Here is a 20,169-nt window from a genome sequence, read left to right on the forward strand (position 1 = left end):
GTTTTGCTCTTGACATCATTCCAGCGCCTCTTGACCTCTTCCATTGTCCTCTTCAGCACTCCCACTGCATTAACCTTGTCCACGATGGTCTGCCATAGTCCATTTTTGGTTGCCAATGGAAAAGTGGAGGTGACAAACAGTTGTTGATGGTGTTCGACCACCTCCATTATCAGGATCCTGTTTTCCTGCGGACTGAAGCACTTCTTCCTACTCTTCTTCTCCTTGGCCTTCCCTGACCCCGAGGTCCCAGGCAGGTCCTCCGGGGGGCTTGTCGGGTTCTGGTTCTCCTCCATACCTGCTCCTGCAATGTCCATTGCGCTTCGCTGTTGTTTGGCATTTGTTGCCAGTTTTTTTTCTACATTTATGGTGATTTTTACTGCCTGACGCATGTTAATTGCAGGACTGTAGCTGTTTTTTGCTGATTTTAGTATCTCAATTAGCCTCATCGCAGCTTTTTTTGCATTCATATTTCACATTTTTGCGGCATGGCATTGATTTTAACGCCGTCAGTTGAAGTGTTATCTGGAGACTATCGCATGGTACTGCTGTGTTGAGAATGCTTGTTTAACACAGTGTAATTTACCTGCGATTCACTGCGATGTTGGAAGCTGCAGTAAGTAAGTTGTGCAATGGTTATCACACATTCTTTAGAATATGCCCCTGGAAGTTCACAGGGAGGCTGGAGGTGCTGGGGCAGGTAGTGTCCACCAGAGCCACAACCTACCCTATCAGTAGAGATGGAGACAATTAGTGCTTTTCCCCAACATGTGCACATATATATATATATATATATATATATATATATATATATATATATATATATATATATATATATATATATATATATATATATATATATATATATATATATATATATATATATATATTCAATGAAAAAACCATTGGTTTTAGGCCATATATAGTTAGGAATTAGCATTTACAAAACCTTATTTTACTCGCATAAAACCATTGAAATTCCATATATAGTTAGAAGCGCTAACTATATATCGCGCACCCGCAATCCACTGCTGATGATGTCACATATTACATCATTCATGACATGGTCAGTGACATCACTGATGACATCACTGATGACATCTCAAATGACATCACTGATGACATCACTGATGACAACATCCAGTGATTGTATGTGTCTGTAAAGTTTAAATATGTTTTACATATTAAAGAATGAGTGGATGTATAAGTGTCTGGATGAAGAATTTAGTAGGTGCATGACTGACTATATGAGTGAGTGATTAAATGTGTCTCACTGAGTGCATGGGTTAGTGACTAAACTGTCTTAATTTGTGCATCATTATGTTTGTTGTTGTGTAAGCTGCTGCATGTGTTGATCAGTAGCTATAAGAGTGGCCATATGGGTTATTGATTGGTTGCCCAAGTATTTGAATGGGAGGCTGAGTGTGTGTGTGTGGGTGGCTGGGAGGTGCGTGACTCTGTGCATAGATGTGTAAGCAGTTGATTCACTAGGAGTATGAGTTCAAGAGTGCATGTGGAAACAGCTATATGGGCGGTTGACTGTGCATGGGTCTGTTGGTGAGTGAATGGATTTCTCATTGCTACATGTGCAAGTAAGTACGTATGTAAAACACAATACATGTGAGAGTTGAGATATATAAATAACTGAACATAAGAGCCAGTGAATGTGTGAGTGGCTGTATCGATCACTGTGAGCTTGTATCAGGGATTATATAAGAGAGTAAATATGTGTTATTATATGTTTGAATAAGTAAGATGTGTATAACTGTATAGTTGAGGAAATGGAGGTGTGATTGATTCTTTGCATGACTGACTAGGTGTGTGAGTAACTCCATGGATGAGTGACAGTCTGTGAGTGTCTGTTTATACTGAGTGTATGTAAGGTTATATTAGAGTCTGAAGAGGTTCATTGTATTATCACATGAGTGATGTGATCAGTGATGACAAATGAGATGTCATCAGTGATGTCATTTGAGTTGTCATCAGTGATGTCATCAGTGATGTCATTTGAGATGTCATCAGTGATGTCATTTGAGTTGTCATCAGTGATGTCATCAGTGATGTCATTTGAGATGTCATCAGTGATGTCATCAGTGATGTCACTGACCATGTCATGAATGATGTAATATGTGACATCATCAGCAGTGGATTGCGGGTGCGCGATATATAGTTAGCGCTTCTAACTATATATGGAATTTCAATGGTTTTATGCGAGTAAAATAAGGTTTTGTAAATGCTAATTCCTAACTATATATGGCCTAAAACCAATGGTTTTTTCATTGAATTTTCAAGGTTTTGTAAATGCAAATTCCTAACTATATATCCACTATAACCTATGGTTTTTTCTGTGAATTTCATTGGTTTTTTAATAGCAAATATGAAAAGCTTTAAAATGTCAAGTACGTGATAGCTAAAAACATTTTCGTATTTATGCACGCTGATGTGCTTTGAACGCTGCACCCCCCCCCTCCCCTCTTTTGTCTTAGTAGTACTCTCTCTTTGCAGATACTGAAGGGTAGTTAACGCAGGCCTTTACCCCCGTTGTAATCCATCGTGCCTCCTTGTCTCTCCATTTGATTGATTGTTGTCCAAGCATTTACTGTTTTAGAATTGGTTCTCTTTGGATCATTCTCTATTTACAAACAAGCACAAAGTCGCAATACTCTGTTTAGTCTTTGCAGATAGTGAAAAATCGTGTAAAAAAATAAAAGTAATCGAGCAAAATCAGTAGGCCACTAATTGGATCTCTTTTTGACCTCGCTAAAATAGAAATATTAGGAACAACCCTTCATGAGAAATACGAAAATAGTGAGATGAACTGAGCTCCACACCATGAGGGCTGCAAGACCGCTCGGCTCCATCACCCATCCCACACAAAATAACGACAAACCCTATGCAAATATTAAAAATATAGACAACACACCAGCAAAGAAACAGGGTAAAACATTTTATTAAAAAACTATTTACATAACGTTGGTTTATAAGATGATGTCAGTAGTGGACCGATGTGTGAATAGATCGAAAGCAGCACAAGGCTCCAAGATCCGGATGGCAAGCTCCTGGATGTTGGGTGCCATAGTTTAGAGTTCTGAATTTCAGCCTTTTTCAATGTCTGTGCTTTGTTGAATCAAATTTGCGGCTTGACACAAAGCTAACTCAAGCGTTGCTACTGATGCTATGCAGACCAAAACTGGTTTTCAGTTTGTACATTTTTCTAGATTTTTCAATCCAAGTTTGGTTGACTTTGTAGAACGATGGCTTCAGATTTTCAACATACGGTGTGGTGGCGCTGACTGGGAGAGGGCGCTTCGCTCCTGCCCCCTCCCCAAGTAAGATTTTCATACGTGAAAGTACGTTAATGGTTTTGGTCCCTGAGATGCTTCGATGTCACTGCCATTCTCAAATAGCATAAGTTCTGGATGTTGGGTGCCATAGTTAAGAGTTCTGAGCAGGGCTTGTAACACTGTCTAAAGCTTATTTCCACCTACTGCAGCTTCACTATTCTCAAAGTAAGTGAGTGTCGTTTGTAGACCTGACTGCATTAGAAAACAATGTGATATGTTACCTTCCTAAACAGCTTGACAGAGGCCCCTGAGGGGCGGTGTGATGGCCATGGACTCGGAGAAGACGCATGGCTCCGACACCCTCCCCAAGTCTTATAGCACTGGTGTAGCCTGAGATCGCCCCCGACATAGGCGGCCGGCTCCCGGGGTCCGGCGGAACTTTTTGCCTTTTGATGACTCTTCAATTCTGGACCTTGTCCCACAATCCGTTTGACCTGAAGACAAGCTGTAGTGGGGCGCCCCTTTATCGTTTTAGTTGCCATTCCGCCCGCTTTTGCTACACTGTGCCTCTTCCGCCATTCAGCTGTTTACCGCCCGCTCTTGCGACTACAGCGTCTCGCTCACCATGTAGTTGAGTTGCGCCCGCTCTTGCAGTGCAGCGATAGGCGGCTGCCACAGGACTCTCAAAATGGCGGCCGGCTCTTCGGTTTTGGGCCTGGTCCACTAAAATGGCCCTGGGACACCTTTGAACTCGGACGCTTCCCTGATAGGGCTTGGGTCCCATTCTCGAAAAGCGTCCCCTCAGCCGTGAAGATTCTACAAAAGTCTTGGGGGCCTCCGACTCCCGCAGGCTTCTGGTGGGGAGCGGCTGCCATGATTGCTCGTGGAATGGCCACGACGGAGCTACGAGATGGTAGTGGTCTCATGCTGACGCCTGCTTAAGTCTGAAACATCCAGAAACACTATAGACTACCAATTCGATCAGTTCCGGTAGCGCCCCAACATGACCCGGAAGAGAAGAACTTGCCCTCCCCTCTTTGACTGATGGTTCTTGTTGCCTGTCCCCTCTGTTCTCATTTAACAGAACTTTTTGGACTGCTGAAAGGGGTTGTGTTCTGAACGCTGGTTGGTGGAGACATTTAGACTATATTCTTGACCTACGTTGTCGCGTAATGCGTTTTATGACACGCCGCGTTAGCGCACCCGGAAGCGATACGAGGCGCGGCGCGCAGCACGTAACGTAAGCATAACAGGTCATGTGACTTGTTAATAAAACTTTTCATTGGTTCATTTTACTTTTGTTAATTTAATGATGAAAAGCTTGGTCAAAATTACGCTTTTTATTATTTTCGAACAATATTTTTTTTTCAAACATATGTTATAATATTCCAGGCTAATGTACTTTCCCGGAAAATTTACAACTGTCTTGCAAGTAAAATATATTCCTTTTTCGAGAAAAAGGACGTTTCTTCCTTCCATGACGGAGCCGTTGAGTAAAAGAGATTCGGCCTGCTGTCTTAGTCGCCGATACGCCTGATTATCAGATTCTTATCGATCACTTTATGTTGCAGACATGAAAAACACAACTGCCCTTGACCATTTATCTTTACTGCGTTCCTACATATAAAACCTTTTATCCGTCATGTAATTGGACTGCTTTATTTCACTTGCCTTTTACTGATTCGAAAACAGTGACTAAAAGTAAAAACTTTACCAATGTAAATACTACTACCGTGTTTTGTTTTAAAAACCTTTATTGTGAAAATGTCAGTATACAAATACGGGCCTATAACCACGTGGGCCGGCCACGGAGCAAACTGAAATCGTATATGATGAGGAGACATTTACACTGTAGAGGAACGTAATGAGCGGGCCATTAGGTTGCAAGAACTAAGGTGTCTAACAGTTGCGGAATCGGTGGACATACATTTTGTAATTAAAATAGAACAGGGCCACTTACAATAACATTTTCTAGATATACATTTGCGGGCAAGGAGTTACGAGTCCCATTTATACCGGCGCCATTTTGGGCGAGGCCGGGCAGGTCCAAGATATAGTCAAAATGTCTCCACCAACCATCGGCCAGACCAGAACCCCTTTCGGCCCTTTATGCTACAAGATGGTGTCTTCCATTCAGAAAATATTGTTGGCAGCATTTTGAAAGGAAACAGAAACAGCCGTTCTCCTAGTGAGTTTCACTTTGTTACATTTAGGAAGAATGTTGAAGAGTAGTATGTGGAAAATCTGAAGCCATTTTTCTACAAACTCTCAATCAGACTTGGATGGAAAAAAAAAACTTGAAGAATGTACAAACTGAAAACCAATTTTTGTCTGTATAGCACCAACAGTAACGCTTGAGTCAGCTTTGTGTCAAGCCGCCTTTTTCATTCAATCAATAGCGTCCCCCTGCACACATTCAGGGACCTGATCGTGTCTTCAGATGAAACGGATTGTAGGAAAAGAAGCAGAAAGGAAAAGGCAAAAAGTTCCGCCGGACCTAGTGAAGCTGCAGCAGGTGCAAATAAGCTTCAGACAGTCTTACAAGCACTGCTCAGAACTCTCAACTGAGGCACTCAACATCCAGGACTTGCCATTCGGATCTTGGCGCCTTGTGCTGGTTCCGACCTATTCACACATCGGTCCACTACTGACATCACCTCATAAGCCAACGGGGCACCCCACGCCGACTTTCGGCGCAGCATTGTAGGATGGCCACACCAGTGCGGCAACTTGCTGGACACAACATCGGGGCCATCCAGATCTCGGCGCGTTCGACTCACTGTACCGCAACAGTGACCGCAACTCAGCTGGACACGCCGTCTTTCGGCGCAGCATTGTAGGATGGCCACACCAGTGCGGCAATTTGCTGGACACCACCTCGGTGCCATCCGGATCTCGGCGCGTTCGAGTCACTGTACCGCAACAGTGACCGCAACTCAGCTGGACACGCCGTCTTTCGGCGCAGCATTGTAGGATGGCCACACCAGTGCGGCAATTTGCTGGACACCACCTCGGTGCCATCCGGATCTCGGCGCGTTCGAGTCACTGTACCGCAACAGTGACCGCAACTCAGCTGGACACGCCGTCTTTCGGCGCAGCATTGTAGGATGGCCACACCAGTGCGGCAATTTGCTGGACACCACCTCGGTGCCATCCGGATCTCGGCTCGTTCGAGTCACTGTACCGCAACAGTGACCGCAACTCAGCTGGACACGCCGTCTTTCGGCGCAGCATTGTAGGATGGCCACACCAGTGCGGCAATTTGCTGGACACCACCTCGGTACCATCCGGATCTCGGCCCGTTGTGCTGCCTTCGGCCTATTCGCACATCGGTCCGCTACTGACGCCGCCTCACGTGCCAACAGATTTTCTACGCTTTTTGTAGCCCTATGTCGCATAACAGGTCATGTGACTTGTTTATAAAACTTTTCATTGGTTCATTTTACTTTTGGTTTCCTAAAGATGGAAGGCTTGGTCATATGACCTAAAAATAACACTTTTCATTGGTTTAGAACATTTTTTTTTCCCAAACGATGAAAGCCCCACCTTGTTTCTGGATCATTCAGACTGAAGCTGGCGTCAGCATGAGAGCACCACCATCTCGTGGCTCCGTCGTGGTCATTCCGCGAGCAATCATGGCAGCCGCTCCCCACCGGAAGCCTGCGGGAGTCGGGGGCCCCCAAGACTTTTGTACAATCTTCACGGCTGAGGGGACGCTTTTTGAGAATGGAGCCCAAGCCCTAGCAGGCAAGCGTCCGAGTTCCAAAGTGTCCCAGGGCCATTTCAGTGGACCAGGCCCAAAACCGAGGAGCCGTCCGCCATTTTAAGAGCCATGTGGCAGCCGCCTATCGCTGCACTGCAAGAGTGGGAGCAACTCAACAACATGGTGAGCGAGACGCTGTAACCGCAAGAGCGGGCGCAACTCAGCTAGATGGCCGCCACCTGGGGAGGCCCGTTCACGCCGCCTCCCCCACGCCCCCCCCCCCCGGGCCGCCGCATGCCAATTTTCGGAGCAGCATTGTAGGATACCAAAACCAGTGCGGCAGTTTACTGGACATCACCTGGGTGCCTGTCGTACATGTTGTGTCAGCCATGTGACACTGGACACAGACCGCTACTGACGAGGCCTCCCCCCGCACCACCCGGGACGCCCCACGCTGTTTTTCTGTGCTGCATTGTAGGATCCCTAAACCAGTGCGGCACCCAGGCGACATCACCTGGGTGCCGTCCAGAACTCTGCACGTTGTGCTGCCTTGGGACTATTCGCACAACAGACCGCTACTGACGAGGCCTCCCCCCGCCCCTCCCGGGACGCCCCACGCCAATTTTCGGAGCAGCATTGTAGGATCCCTAAACCAGTGCGGCACCCAGGCGACATCACCTGGGTGCCGTCCAGAACTCTGCACGTTGTGCTGCCTTGGGACTATTCGCACAAAAGACAGCTTCTAACCATTGTTGCTTTTTGTGTTGAGAAATGTTTAAATGTTTTTAGTTTTTGTTCCGTTCGTTAAAGTTAATAGTTAATAAAGTTTTATAACCTTACTTTGTTGGAGTGTTATCTATTTTTTTAAAAACGGGTGAATGGGGCCTTGAATCGGGTTATTGTCATGTGTGGGCTTTGGAAGTGTGCTGCTGCAGGATCGGACATTTCAAACTCAAATGCACGTTCTTTTTCTCACCTTTCCGAAGCATGGAGCGCAATAGCAAGCAGAGAAAGGGTGATGCACGTGTTGAACACTACCTGACCTGGCAAGTTGCTGGCAGTGCCCCCCCGCCCGCTCCTGAAAGAGGAAACACACACACCGCCGCTCCGAGTACTTCACAAATCTTTAAAAGACCATGCGCTTGTTCATGAGGCTTAAATGGTTTATCACCTCTTCTAGAACCCCTGCATCGACCCTCTGACGTTTCCTGGAAAAATTACCATGTAACACAATACCAAGCCCTGTCAGCTGAAACCCCCAAGGAATCGTGGGGCATATTATCAAGGGGGTTTATCTCCGCTTTTTTGGCTTAAAAAGCCAAGAAAGCGGAGATAAAATTATCTCCCTATTACCAAGCTGTCGCTAACACCAGTTAGTGACAGCTAAAAGGAGATAGCGACCATCTTGGGCCCCGCTTTGCATGTCAGTGATACTTATCACTAATGACATGCAAAGTGGCGTGCCAAGATGTTAGCGACTGAAAACAGTCCCTAACATCGCTACCTTCTATTACCAACTTTTGGAGATATCTCCAAAATCTAACACCTGCCCTGAGCAGTTCTTAGCCATGTTATCCAATGGGAGGTGGATAACATGGCTAAGAGCATTTGCTCGATAATACATGAATATCGCTGACTTTTCTGCGATAATAGCAAGGTTTATCTGCGATAAAAATCGCCGATGTGCGGCGAAAATTTTTGTCTCTAAACAAGTTAGAGACAAAAATTATCGCTAGTTGTTCGTAATATGCCCCCGGGTTTTTGCTTGCAGAAATCGGGAGGCGGGAGACTAGCACTGAAATCAGTAGTCACACGCCTGAATCGGGAGGGTTGGCATGTCTGAATTCTCTACAGCTGGGGCCATAAACTACATCCGCAGGGGTAGGTGATAGCCTGGGACCAGCCTGGCATCTAAAATGGATGCCGTGCACGACAAAATTGTGGCATTGGAAAAAAGGCAAGATGGCGCAGCCGCTGGAAGAGATGTATCAACATATATGAGCCTCCTCAGCCACCCTCAGGAAACATAGGGGATTAGGATACGTCTCCCGCACCCCCTTATACCTAGTAATTTAATTAACGAAGCACAAAATGGCGAATTCCCGTTTCGCTACCAGTTTGCGGCCCAGTTCGCGGCCCGTGAAGCGCTTCTACCGTGAAAAATCATTTTTTTTTTCTTTTCCCCACGGGACCCTTTAATAACCCCAACAACATTCCTAGGGGGTCAAGAGGGGGATACCTTGCCCCCTTTCATTAAATTCCCCCTTAGTTTTTCACCTCTTCTTCTCTCTCGATCCTACCGAGAGACAAGATGGCGGCCGCTCCGGACTGTCACGCAGCAAAAAAAAAAAAAAGCTCACGCACAGCCGCTGGAAGAGATGTATCAACATATATCAGCCTCCTCAGCCACCCTCAGGAAACATAGGGGATTAGGATACGTCTCCCGCACCCCCTTATACCTAGTAATTTAATTAACGAAGCACAAAATGGCGAATTCCCGTTTCGCTACCAGTTTGCGGCCCAGTTCGCGGCCCGTGAAGCACTTCTACCGTGAAAAATCATTTTTTTTTCCTTTTCCCCACGGGACCCTTTAATAACCCCAACAACATTCCTAGGGGGTCAAGAGGGGGATACCTTGCCCCCTTTCATTAAATTCCCCCTTCGTTTTTCACCTCTTCTTCTCTCTCGATCCTACCGAGAGACAAGATGGCGGCCGCTCCGGACTGTTTAGAATGTTGACAGACACCGGAGAGCCAATCAGCTTTCTGCGCGCAAAGTTCCGATAAGCGAAAAGTAAGCGGACCGGATCGCTGCCCGGAGCGCTGTTACAGATATATATCTTGATTTAAACGTTAATTTCTCAAAATCCACTGAAGCACATATATTGAGACCTAGCAAAGGCACATCGGGCTACCAGTCCCTACAATTTTGCCAAGTTTCGTGCAAATCCATTCAGCCGTTCGAGCTAAAAGTGAGGCCAAAGGCCCTATGGAAAAATGAATGGGAAAAACGCGTTTTGGGACCCCCCTTTTTTCTCGGCCCCCCCTTGACGAAACCCCACCAAATTTTCAGGGGCTGCTCAGAAACAAAATGTGCCATTTCCTTGAAAATTTCAGCCGATTCCGTCCACAAACGCCAAAGTTATTAGACATAGAATTTTCAGAAATCCCATAGGGAATTAATCCTAACTATATATACCTACTGGCGACCGCCAGTAGGTAATATATATATATATATATATATTCACTGAAAAAACCATAGGTTATAGACCATATATAGTTAGGAATTTGCATTTACAAAACCTTGAAAATTCACTGAAAAAAACATTGGTTATAGACCATATATAGTTAGGGATTAGCATTTTCAAAACCTTAATTTACTTGCACAAAACCATAGAAATTCGCATATATAGTTAGTTGCAATAACTATATATCGCGCACCCGCAATCCACTGCTGATGATGTCACATATTACATCATTCATGACATGGTCAGTGACATCACTGATGACATCACTGATGACATCTCAAATGACATCACTGATGACATCACTGATGACAACATCCAGTGACTGTATGTTTCTGTAAAGTTAAAATATGTCTTACATATTGAAGAATGAGTGGATGTATAAGTGTCTGGATGAAGGATTTAGTAGGTGCATGACTGACTGTATGAGAGAATGATTAAATGTGTCTCACTGAGTGCATGGGTTAGTGACTAAACTGTCTTAATTTGTGCATCATTATATCTGTTGTTCTGTAAACTGCTGCATGTGTTGATCAGTAGCTATATGAGTAACTATATGGGTTATTGATTGGTTGCCCAAGTATTTGTATGGGAGAGTGAGTGTGTATGTGGGGGTGCCTGGGAGGTGTGTGACTCTGTGCATAGATGTGTGAGCAGTTGATTCACTAGATGTATGGGTTCAAAAGTGCATGTGGAAACAGCTGTATGGGCGGTTGACTGTCTGCATGAGTGTATTGGTGAGTGATTGGATTTCTCAGTGCTACATGTCAAAGTAAGTACATATGTAAAACACAGTACATGTAAGAGTTGACATATATAAATAACTGTGCATCAGAGCCAGTGAATGTGTGAGTGGCTGTATGGATCATTGTGAACTTGTATCAGTGATTGTATAAGAGAGTAAGTATGTGTTAGTATATGTTTGATTAAGTAAGGTGTGTATAACTGTATAGTTGAGGAAATGGAGGTGTGATTGATTCTTTGCATGACTGACTAGGTGTGTGAGTAACTCCATGGATGAGTGACAGTCTGTGAGTGTCTGTTTACACTGATTGTATCTAAGGTTATATTAGAGTCTGAAGAGGTTCATCGTATTATCACATGAATGATATCATCAGTGATGTGATCAGTAATGTCAAATGAGATGTTATCAGTGATTTCATCAGTGATGTAATTTGATATGTCATCAGTGATGTCATCAGTTATGTCATTTGAGATGTCATCAGTGATGTCACTGACCATGTCATGAATGATGTAATATGTGACATCATCAGCAGTGGATTGCGGGTGCGCGATATATAGTTATTGCAACTAACTATACATGCGAATTTCTATGGTTTTGTGCGAGTAAATTAAGGTTTTGAAAATGCTAATCCCTAACTATATATGGTCTATAACCAATGGTTTTTTCAGTGAATTTTCAAGGTTTTGTAAATGCAAATTCCTAACTATATATGGTCTATAACCTATGGTTTTTTCAGTGAATTTCATTGGTTTTTTAAAAGATAATATCTATAGCTGTAAAATATATTCTTTATTACGTGACGTATCACGTAGCCACGTGAGACGCCTCATGACGCGTCACATAAACGTGACGTATCGTCTCTGCAGCCCAAACAAAACCCGTAACGTAAGCGCGCCAGAGCACGCTTACAGATATATATATATTTTTTTTAACCTTAATTAGACAAAATCCACACGTGCACATATCTTAAGGCCTTGCAAAGGCACATCAAACAAACAGTCCCTACAATTTTGCCAAGTTTGGTGGAAATCTATTCCTTTAAATTTTATTTTACTGTTTCTCTTGGTTTTCCCCTTGTTACGCTTACCGGAACGCTACCCGGTACGCAAACCGGACGCTCCAAAAACACAAGATGTCAGACTCCCGTTACGCTACCGTTTAGCTGCCTGGTTGGCGTACCGGGAAGCGCCTCTACCGCGAAAAATCGCAATTTTTTTTTCTATTTTCCTTTTGCCCTGCGGGGCACTTTAATATCCCCCTCATCAATCCTAGGGGGTCAGGAGGGGTCTACCTTGCCCCCTTTCCTTCATTTCCCCCTTCGTTTTTCACCACCTCTTGTCTCTCGATCCTACCGAGAGACAAGATGGCGGCCGCTCCGGACTGTTTACAAAGTTGACAGCCAATCAGCTTCTCCTCAGACTCCCGTTACGCTGCCGGTTAGCTGCCCAGTTAGCTACCCGGTTCGCGTACCAGGACGCGCCTCTACGGCGAAAAATCGCAATTTATTTTTTTTTTGCCCCGCGGGGCACTTTAATATCCCTCTCATCAATCCTAGGGGGTCAGGAGGGGTTTACCTTGCCCCCTTTCCTTCATTTCCCCCTTCATTTTTCTCCACCTCTTGTCTCTCGATCCTACCGAGAGACAAGATGGCGGCCGCTCCGGACTGTTTACAATGTTGACAGCCAATCAGCGTCTCCTCAGACTCCCGTTATGCTGCCGGTTAGCTGCCCAGTTAACTCCCCGGTTCACGTACCGATTTGCGCCTCTACGACAAAAAATCGCTATTTTTTTTTTTTTTTTTGGCCCCGTGGGGCACTTTAATATCCCCCTCATCAATCCTAGGGGGTCAGAAGGGGTCTACCTTGCCCCCTTTCCTTCATTTCCCCCTTCGCTTTGGCCTCCTCTTGTCTCTCGATCCTACCGAGAGACAAGATGGCGGCCGCTCCGGACTGTTTAGAATGTTGACAGACACCGGAGAGCCAATCAGCTTCGCTTTGCAAAGCTCCGTTACGCGAAAAGTACGCGAACCGGTGCGCTATGCGGGACGCTGTCACAGATATATCTGTTTTTTTAAACGTTAATTTCTCAAAATCCACTGGAGCACATATATTGAGACCCAGCAAAGGCACATCGGGCTAACAGTCCCTACAATTTTGCCAAGTTTCGTGCAAATCCATTCAGCCGTTCGAGCTAAAAGTGAGGCCAAACGCCCTATGGATAAATGAATGGAAAAAACGTGTTTTGGGACCCCCCTTTTTTCTCGGCCCCCCTTAACGGAACCCCCCCAAATTTTCAGGGGCTGCTCAGAAACAAAATGTGCCATTTTCCTGAAAATTTCAGCCGATTCCGTCCCCAAACGCCAAAGTTATTAGACATAGAATTTTGAAAAGTTCCATAGAGAAAAAATCCTAACTATATATACCTACTGGCGACCGCCAGTAAGTAATATATACATATATATATATATATATATATATATATATATATATATATATATATATATATATATATATATATACCAACGTAATCCAGATTATGGATAAATGAATGAATCCACTGGAGCCATGGCCACGATTAATAAACGGTCTCTTTATTTAGGCTTCGGGTAGACCTGGATTACGTTGGTATCTGTGGGAGTGGCATTCCCAGCCGTGTTGCCCGCCGTGATTCGTGGCTTGTTTTCTTGCCAAAACTACGTTGGATATATATATATATATATATACTTTTTATTTTTTTTGTAAAGCAGACAGTGAGTCTGGATAGCTGTGCAACTGCTGTCTGCTGCCCTCAGCACTTGAGTTTTCCCTCAAAAACCATGGCATGGTGCCAGGTGTAGGTAGGTCGATGAGGAGCAGGCCGTGGAGCCTCACAAGAGGTGCAGCTTGCACAAGACCAGTTTAGGGTTGTTGGAGGGGAAAGGGAGAAAGGGCATTTGTGAACCTATCACTGCGCTCCCACAAACCTACCTGCCAAGGGGAATGATTGCCTTGCTCAATGGGATGAGACAGAGGCGGTCCATACTGTTTATTTGGCTGCTGATTGCTTTTAGCGAGAGCATAAGGCAAAAAAAGAAATCTTTAATGGTAATTTATTGTTTGGACATATGTTTGGTGTGTAGTGCTCTTGCCACAGTTTGAGAGCAAGACGATTATTGCCCAATTTACTAGGTTTGGAAATAAGTATGGTCACTATTATAAACTCTTTCCTCTTCTAGATTCTTATCCTCTAGGATCCCAAGCACCTCACTAAATCCTTGTTTGCTGCTAAACTATTGTAGATTTCAGACTAAAAGAAGCGAGTTTATGGTATTGAACTACTTTGCACCGTTATTATGCTGCTGGCTATACAGTACGGTTTAGTGAATAGATAAATTATCTTTTTACATGGTTCTTGCGTCCATGATCTAGTACTGTATAGCGAGTTTTAAATTTGTCTATTTTATAATAAGTTTTCATACCAAATGTTTTAGGATAGCGTTCGATTATAAATTCGCATGAATTCATGTATGTCAAAATGATTACTCAAGGTCCACGCCCTCTTGCACTGGAACACCACAAGTCCAACTGCTACTGTTTGTTTATCCGGGTTTTTAGATGTAATGTCAATATGAATTAACGTTGGTAATTTTTGTGGAATGAAATGTGCTTTTAAGATGTATTTTTATGTGGAATTCTGCAGAATTTCAAATCATAATGAATAAAAATTGAATTGAGAGCAAGCTGTGTCCCCTACGCTTTATTTATTCTTCCGGTGTTTTTCAGTTTTTATTTTGCCTCTCTGCCCATTATTGTGTTTCAGAACCCACAGTAGAGGGTCAGTCAGTCACTTACATTCATCCACACATGGAGACACAAACTCTTTTCAATGAACCCTACCCATCACTCCAACAGGCTTTGGGCACTTACTATTTATTTACTAAGTCTCATTGCCATTGAATATAGTGTTGGGGGAAATCCCTGTTTGCCAACCAACTTTCCAAGATCGAACCAAGCACCTGCTGCATTCCTTATCCGTGAAATGTGGGGAAGGAGTGCAACAACAGGGTAACTTTTGATGTCCAGTATACTCTTTAACTTAAAATGGTGTGTGAGGAGTACTTCCAATCCAGCATCAGGTCTTTAAGTGCCCCTCTGGCAGGCCTCAAGAATCTCAACTATATAATTCACAGAGATTACTGTAACTTTGACTGTTAACTATTATCCCTTTTGTAATTTTTTTTAGGCTTAGTTTGTTCATATGAACCTTTAAATCCATTTTCACTTTCCGTTTTTCTCTAGCATTGGCGTTTGGCATTATCTAGGTTGAATGTCAGAATATAAAGCACTAAAGAATAGTGCCACCAAAATATCATTGCCGGGGTAGTAGGGGCCTACAGAATAGAAGGACGAAATGTCAAGGTCCTACAATATCATGACCAGAATAGCAAGGACCGAAATATTGACAGGTTAGCATGTATATTTTTTCTATACCTAACTCCCCATATGCATATCATGATGATACATATATCTTAATGGCATAAACATGTGGAATTAAGAATGGTAAATGTATACCATCCTCGGTAAACTTACTTTATCAATGTTTTGGTCTTCGATATTCTGCTCACAATGTTGTGTGACCTCGATATTGTCTCTTCGATACTTCATACTACTGTCATAGCAAGAATTTAGAGTACCAAAATATTGTGAAGAAAAGAGAATATTGGTAAGTATAGATTTACTATACTTAACTTCACATATATGTTCCTTGACAGTATATATCAATAAGGTACCTTGGTCTGAAGTTTAGTATAGCAAATCCATAGTTGTCTATTTATACTTCAAGGGGGGGAGGGTGCACACTGCTTCACATCCTAGCACTGTGTTCGCTCAGATACATTTTGATAAATACAGTGCGTAATAACAATTTCTTCAGTAAACAAAAATTGTTTTCACAATTGTTGGTGCAGCCAGTGCTGTGTATCTCTAGGATCATCTTTCAGGATTGTTGTCCTTCTTCAGTAGAGAGTAACAAATTGGTTTAGAGGTGTTGGAAATACTACAGACAATCTTCTCAGGTCTCTGTACCACTCAATAAAGCGCAGGTTCATCAGCCAGAGCTTGTCAGCTCATCAGCTCATCAGCTTATCAGCTCATCAGCTCAATGAAGCCTTATCAAACAAAGGAAGAAGGGAGAACACTGTCTGGCATTCCAGTAGTCAGTTTACCCAGATACATTATGGTAAATGCAGTGCATGGTAACATCTACATCAGTAAAGGGCTTTAGTTTTCACCATTGTTTGTGCAGTCAGTGCTGTGTGTCTCCAGGTACAATATGTTGGCATCTGATATTTGAAACTTGGTATACAGGTGGTGTTGGAAAATGGCCCCACTCAAGGGTCACCCCAAACGTTTTGCCTTCCTCCTGCTCTTTTTCTGACCTTGCTTTTGTTGGCTTTAGGAGTCTAAGCACTTTACTACTTCTAATCCACGGTAAAGTGCATGGGATCTCTCCTTTAAACATGATAATCTTGGAACATACCCATTTGACCCATTTAATTTACCTGTAAGTCCCTGTAACAGTGTGCTACATGTACCCAGGGCATGAAAATTAAAGGCTACTAGTGGGACTGCAGCACTTATTGTGCCACCCACACAAGTAGCTCTTAAACATGTCTCAGGCCGGACACTGCAGAGCAATAGTGCAGTTTACACTGCCATGTTGACCTGGAAAGTTAAACTCATATAGAGACTAAAAATAATTTTTTCCCCTCATATATCACCCCTAAGGTAGGCCCCAGGTAGGGCCGGGGTCTATGTAACTAAAAAGGAAGGACATGTACTTTTTAACTAAAAGGAAGGACATATACTTTTAAGTTTTGCTAGTCATAGTAGTGAAAAACTCTTAAATTCATTTTTCACTACTGAGAGGCCTACCACCTCTCATAAGTTAACATTGGGAATTCCTTATTACACTTAATAAGCTGTCATTCCTAACCAGATAGAGATGTCATGTTTAGTACCTCTGGAAAGGTAATGACAAATCCTCTTTAATGGTAAAAGTGGATTTGTAGTTACCCTTCTGAAAATTGCACTTTTAGAAAGTGGGACGCTTTATTGCTCTTAGCTCTTTGGTGTTGCAGTAAAATGGACTTTTTGCTGATGTCCCCTCACTTTTTTGCTGCTTAATGCTGTGGTAATTGACCTGAAAGTGTGTTGGGCCCTGATAACAGGCCCCAGCACCAGTGGTCTTTACCTTAAACTTTAAATATGAATTGGTTCACCCAATTGCAAGTGCATTTACACATGTGTAAGACCCTAGTATATGGTACCAGTGCCACTCAGGACAGGATGTAAAAGGGGCACCAGGGTTGCAGCACTTATTGTGCCACCCTGAGTGACTGGATAAAACTGGACTCCGTATGTTAGCCATTTCAGCCACGCACAAGCAGCTTGCCTGCTCAAGTTTGACCCTGCACACACTACGTGTGACAGGATCACCTCACAGCATTTGTCAGCCACCCCTAAGGCAGGCCTCCTATAGCCCAGGAGGCAGGGTGCATTATAATACATGTGTGTGAATATATGTGCAAGCATATATTGCTCTGTGGTAGTATTCTAAACATAATTTTAGTGCAAGTGACCGCAGTTTCATCGGATAAAATGGACTGGCATATGGGCATTACCTATATATCCAGCTCCATGATGACCCGGCCAGTTTCTTTCATGTTTGGTGTCAGACACTGAAATTTTCAACCCCCGACACAATGGTAGAGTTGAGGTTTGCCCAGCATGTACCTAGGTGCCCCTTTAGACTGTGTCCACCAAGTTATTCCAATGTTCTCGTGACTTGGCAGGCTTTTCTGAAGGTTTGCATCCAAGAAAGAATTCTGGCCTCCTGCTGGGGAGTGTGTGCCGCTCCCAGAGGCCATAGACAAAGACCTGTGTGAACAGGAGATGGTATCTCTGCCCACACAGGATGGCAAATGATTAGACTTGTGCAGCGGTGAGCTGCAAAGGCTTCACTGGTGCCATAGGTCAAAGGAACGTGTCTCCCACTTAAGCACAAAGCCTCCCCTGCCCCAGGCACTGTTTGTCACAGGCAGGTGGGAAATTAGCTATGCAGGAGGCGCTCACATCCATAAGGCAGACCACATCTCTAGGGTGTTGCACTGAGGTATACAGTCAATGATGGATTTGGCTATCATGAATTTAGTCTAAAAAAAAATTCTGACTAGCTTTATTGATTAACACCCACAGGATGTTATAACTACTAGTGCAGATTAACAGCAGGACTAGATGCCCATTGGCTATTAGTCCTCACACCCACTAACACTCCCAAGTACAGCATTTAAGGGGCACTCCAGACAACGGAATCTTAAATTTGACGTGATAACAAGAAATGAACCGTTTCCACAACAAGGCAGGACTCCCCAAAGAGAGGCGCTAACCTCTGCACCTGTGGCAGCCACCCTGCACCAGCTGTATTTTGACGCAACTATGGCATGAGGCCGGTTCCAAAAGGAAGGTGAACATCTCTGCAAACTCTAGACTTCACAGGAACACCCTTGGGCTAGAGGAGAAAGTCCCCTGTAAGCACAAACCGCTAAGTCCATGACCTTGAAGTCCTGTTCCTGAGCTGTCCAGCATGGCCGTTCAAAGGCCTTGGGCAGGTGGCTTCTGAGAACTGTAGTTCCGAACCTCAGTAAGGCTCTGCTTTCTATAACATTCCCCTGGTCATCTGGACAAAGATGTTCTCAACCGTAGTGCTTACAGGTAGGTACCAAGACTTGTTGGTGGTCAGTCCAACTACAACCTGCTTCACTCAACTTTTCAAGAGAAGATATTCACCTGCACAAATGACCACCCACCCCTATCGCTCTAATGTGAAGAGCTTTCATTTGTTTTCATCCTCTCTTGGCACTCCTGCTAGCTCCTCTGGCTTAAGAGACTGTTCAGCACCATGGAAAGCCAAGAGCACCTCTGCAGCCAATCACCGAAAGCCAGGGAGATCAGATCTGCCTGGAGACTCCTGGTCTAGAGCCAGCTCCTTGCTTAGGTTCCAAATGGTTCTTCTCAACTCACCCTGCAAGTACCTTTTTGATAAGGTAACCATTTCAACACCATGTCAGATTGACAGCTCTGTTTGACAGCTAAAGTGCACCTCTGCATGCTGCTTCCCTTAGCCAGGTACAATTGTGCTAGCTGTTGGGATCTGGTCTAGGGAATAATGGGACCTTAACTCTAAATGGGTCGTGTTGAACTCACTCTCTAAGTAAGTGATTGCACATATGTGTTTTCCTGTTGACCGCAACGTTAATACTTTTACATTGCCAAGTACTGAATTATTTAATGATTTGAAATTGATAACTCCGGTTACGGTGCACAGTCTAAATATCAAGTTTTTCATTTCAACCTACAATAATATCGAGTTGGAAATATCGTAGGGACAGAATATCGAAATCAAGAATATCGACGACCAGCATATCGACCTGAAGGTTAGAAATATCGTTTTTGTTAATATTGAAGTTAGTAATATCGATAGAAAAAATATCGCTGTTACTGATATCGATATTTATATTAGTGTTATGTAGTTTATTATGTATTTTAAATGTTTGTGTTTATATTTTTTGTTAATTATTGTACTAGTTTTAGAATATATGTATAAAATTTTTAAAAGTTAGTAATTTCTTTTTAAGTAAATTATGTGTTTTAGTACCGTAGCGGGTTGTGGGGTTATAGGGGAATAGGATGGTAAGTAATTTAAATTTAGTAAATTAATTTTAAAAAATTATGAATTAGTAATTATTTTTAAGTACATTTTGCATTTTATTTATGTAGCGGGTTGTGGTTTTATTGAGGAATAGGGTGGGAAGTAATTTAATTGTAATTAAGTAATTTATTTATTTTTATTTATTGGTATTTATAATTAATTTTATGTTAAATAATTATTAATTGGTAATTATTTTGTATTAATTGGTAATTACTTTTTATTAATTGATTACTTGGTAATTATATTAAGTGTATTCTTTTATTATTAAAGTATGTTGCGAGTTTATAGGGGAATAGGGTGGGAAGTAGTTTAATTTTAAATAAGTAATTATTTATTTTATTGTTGAGTATTGATAATTAATGTATTGTTAATTCATTATTAATTGGCAATATTTTTTATAATTAGTATTATTTTGTCTTGAAAATTAATGTATTGTTCATTAATTAAG

Source organism: Lissotriton vulgaris, chromosome 2_1 (genome assembly GCF_964263255.1).
Source record: "Lissotriton vulgaris chromosome 2_1, aLisVul1.2, whole genome shotgun sequence".
In the NCBI taxonomy this organism is placed as follows: Eukaryota; Metazoa; Chordata; class Amphibia; order Caudata; family Salamandridae; genus Lissotriton; species Lissotriton vulgaris.